At 36.3% G+C, this 4,157-nt stretch overlaps 1 non-coding gene across 1 annotated transcript; it reads left to right on the top strand.

Moving 5' to 3' along the window:
- Positions 1 to 3,189: 3,189 nt before the first annotated feature.
- Positions 3,190 to 3,291, top strand: LOC123232740. Its single transcript, XR_006505257.1, has one exon. It is a non-coding gene; the product is annotated as a U6 spliceosomal RNA (small nuclear RNA).
- Positions 3,292 to 4,157: the final 866 nt, after the last annotated feature.

The raw sequence follows: 4,157 nt of genomic DNA, 5'->3' as shown, positions 1-4,157 counted from the left end.
ACCTCTTTCTTATTTATTTTTCGGTTTGATTTATCTAGATCTGACAGAGGAATATTTAGATCTCCCACTAGTATGGTTTTACTATCTATTTCCTTCTTGAGCTCTGCCAGTTTCTCCTTTATGAATTTGGGTGCTATGCCACTTGGTGCATACATATTGAGCAGTGTCATTTCCTCATTGTTTATACTGCCTTTAATCAGGATGTAATGACCTTCCCTGTCTTTTTTAATCATATCTATTTTTACTTTGGTTTTGTCAGAAATCATAATAGCCACTCCTGCCTTCTTTTTCTCATTTGAGGCCCAAAAGATTTTGCTCAAACCCTGAACCTTAAACTTGTGTATATCTACCCGCCTCATATGTGTTTCTTGTAGACAACATATGGTGGGATTTTGGTTTCTAATCTACTCTGCTATTTGCTTCCGTTTTATGAGCGAGTTCATCCCATTCACATTCAGAGTTATAATCATCAGTTGTGCATTTGCTGACATTTTCAAATCCTCCCCCATTCCTACCCCTTCTCCTTAAACTATTTCCTTTAAAACCAGTGGTTTGCTATTAAGACACTATCCCTTATCCCCTCCCTTGATTAACTTCCCTTTCTACCCCCTCCCTTATTTTTCCTCCTCTTTTTGTTTTTAAAGGCCTTATGAATTCCCTCCCCCCTCTCCCCTCCTTTTTGTGACCTTCCCACTCCCCTGCTCCCCTTGGTTTATCCCTTCTGACTTTCTCAGTAGGGTTAGATAGAGTTTTTTATCCCAATGGATGATAAAGCTACTCTTCCCTCTCCGGGTTGATTACACTAAGAGTAAGGTTTGATTATTACCTCTTAATGCTCTCTTCCTCTCCTTCTTATAATAGTATTTGTCCCCTCTCCCTCCCATGCTCTCTTTGTGTGTAATAGAATATTCTATTTTCTTATTCACTCAAGTTTCTCTTGGTGTTCCCTGCTATTTACCCCCTCTTTCCCATCCCCCACGCCATCTTAGATTATTTAGTGTTCCATCCTCACCCTGTGAATTATTCTTCTGATTACTATAATAGTGAATATTATAATAGTGAATAGAGTTCACTACAGAGAATTATACATAACATTTATCTACATAGGAATACAGATAATTAGATCTCACTGAAGCCCTTAAAAAGGCAAATTTAAAAATTATAAGTTTTCTTTCTTTCCCCTCTGTATCTTATTTACCTTTTCAGGTTTCTCTCGATTTTTGTGGTTCGATGTCAAACTTTCCATTTAGCCCTGGCCTTTTCTGTGCAAATACCTGGAATTCTTCAATTTTGTTGAATGCCCATACTTTCCCCTGGAAATATATAGTCAATTTTGATGGGTAGTTGATCCGTGGTTGCAGGACCAGCTCTCTTGCCTTTCTGAATATCGTATTCCAAGCCTTACGGTCTTTTAGTATGGAGGCTGCCAGATCCTGTGTGATCCTGATTGGTGCTCCTTGATATTTGAATTGTCTCTTTCTGGCTTCTTGTAAGATTTTTTCTTTTGCTTGAAAGCTTTTGAATTTGGCAATAATATTTCTAACCGATTTCTTCTCTGGGTCGAATGTAGTGGGTGTTCTATGAATCCTTTCGATGTCTATATTGCCCTCTTGTTGTAGGACTTCAGGGCAATTTTGCTGAATAATTTCTTTTAGTACGGAGTCCAGGTTTCTATTAATTTCTGGTTTTTCTGGAAGACCAATTATTCTCAAATTGTCTCTTCTAGACCGGTTTTCTTGGTCTGTCACTCTCTCATTGAGATATTTCATGTTTCCTTCTATTTTTTCAGTCTTTTGACTTTGTTTTATTTGTTCTTGTTGTCTTGAGAGATCATTAGCTTTCAATTGCTCGATTCTAGCCTTTAGAGATTGATTTCGCTTGCGTTCTCTGGCTTATTGGGGTCCTAAATCTTGCTGCTCTCAGGAACAGGCCCAGGAGCTGCCAATGACTCGATGGGTGCCCCAAACTTGCTCTATTTCTTTTTAGCTGGCTTCAGAGCTATAGATTTTGTGTGTGGATGGGTGGGGGTGGGGTGGTTGCTCAGCCCACGATTTAGTGAGAGCCCTTTATAACCTGGAAATGTCTCAATTCCACGTACCTTCCACGTTGTGCCCTGTTGTGGGGTTCCTCCATTCGTCTGGACTTGTTTTTATGTCCCCTTGAGGAGTTTTGTGTGTTTTGGTCAGGAGAGGTTAAGAGCTGCTTCTTACTCTGCCACCATCTTAACCCGGAACCACATCTACCTTTGATTTTTTTAGATTTTGATTGCTTTGCTTTCCTCATGATTTAAACATTTAAAATAAGTGTCAGTGAAAAAAATATACATTTTGTTTTGAGATGAACAAAAATCATTCAAAAATGAAGGGACTTTTCTCACAAATGGAAGGACAATGGTTTTAACTTCATGACAATAAATTATGTTTGTAATTTTTCAAATATTTCATACAGGCTACTTTTAGCATGAACACATTTTTAAAAATAGAGCTCTTTCCATGCATATAAATTGACAAATTACTTTTTTGAAGGATCTAATTTAGAGTAATTCAAGAATGAAGGCAAAAGATGTGAATGTCTCTTTCTTCCTATTCTTGAATCTACATAAAGATTTATCTCCCAGTCAAGTAATACAGAATTATCAATCATTCAAAATTATTTAAGACTCAATTATTTTGTTATTGAAAGGGAATTTTATCTCTTTCATACATGTATGGAACTAAATTTGTATTTGGCATAGAAACTAAGTAGGAAGAGGAGAATTCTCAAGGTAAATAAGCCTTGACTTTTTGTTTTAATCAGAAAATGTTTCAAACAAACACACAGATTAACTCTGTGATATTTTATTATAGAAAATAAACATTGATTTTTAAGTGGAAGAGATTGTTTACATACTTTTTATTGAAAAGCCTCTTTCACCTTTTATCTCTAAAAGTTTGCTTATACTACAAGGATAGTTAAAAATGTGCCTAGTATTCCTATCCAGAATGATTATTGTTTGCCTGTTTTTAATACAGTACCACTACAATACTCTTAGATTGTCTGGACTATTTCTAGCAGCTAATGCATTTGAAACTTTACTAGGGGTGCAATTACATGACAGGCAAATAATCCAGAGCATTGCCCTTCTTTCTTTTTTGAGTTCCTTCAGTGGAAAACTAGCCTTTGAAGAAATATGTCAAAATCTACATTGTAGTCCTCACTTTGGCAGAACATATACTAAAACTGGAATGATACAGAGATTAGTATGGTCCCTATGCAAGGATGGTATAAATTCACCAAGTCTTCCACATTTTTTGGTGCCTTAGCAGTAACAGATTTTAAACTATATTATAAAGAAATGATCATCAAAACAATATGATAAGAAATAGAAGGGTGGAATAGGGGTAAATTATCTCATCAATCTGAAGTTTGATAAATGCCCAAATACCATTTGGGATAAAAACTCACTATTTTAAAAAAAACTGATGGGAAAATTAGAAAATAATATGGCAACAGTTAGGTATAGATCAACATCTCACACTCTATACCAAGATAAAGTCAAAATGGATATATGATTTTGACATAAAGGATGCTATTATATGTCTAATTATAAGTGTCATTGTGGTAGGTATGAGATGGAGGTGGGGGGCTTGTGTCCAGCCTGCCCCTTATCTCATGGAAATTAACTCTCTCTGGCTACCTTTCAAGTTGTGCTCATCAAGAGAGTCCTATAACTTCATCTTTTTATTGGGTTTGTGTCTCTGTCTTTTTGAAGTGCTTTTTAAAGATTGGTATGGAAAGATAGTGATAAAAGAGTTGTTCTTAATCTCTCACTCTCTCTGTTTTTTTAAGAGGCAAGGGAGCAGAAAGATTTCTCAGTAAGAGCTTTTTAACAGCCTCTGACAGGCTTCTGTTACTAAGAGCTTGGAAGGTTCCATTACCTAAGAGATGAAGTAGTTATGTAAGGGGAAGAGTATTTTGAAGTGGGCTTTTGCTTCTGGAGTTTCCTAGGGGGCAGGAACTTTTTCTTTATTGATAATCTTAAGTAGGTAGTTAGATAGTGAATATAATCTTAGGCAGACAGTGTAGTTAAGATAGGCTGGGCCTGGCCCAGGCAGAAGCACCTGCCCTAAAAGGCAGTTAGATTAGGATTTTTTTTAAGAAATTTTAGTCAGGATTGT

The sequence above is a fragment of the Gracilinanus agilis genome, chromosome 1 (assembly GCF_016433145.1).
Source record: "Gracilinanus agilis isolate LMUSP501 chromosome 1, AgileGrace, whole genome shotgun sequence".
Classification (NCBI taxonomy): Eukaryota; Metazoa; Chordata; class Mammalia; order Didelphimorphia; family Didelphidae; genus Gracilinanus; species Gracilinanus agilis.
Note: the sequence above shows the minus strand (reverse complement) of the source record. Positions and strands in the feature narration are given on the sequence as shown.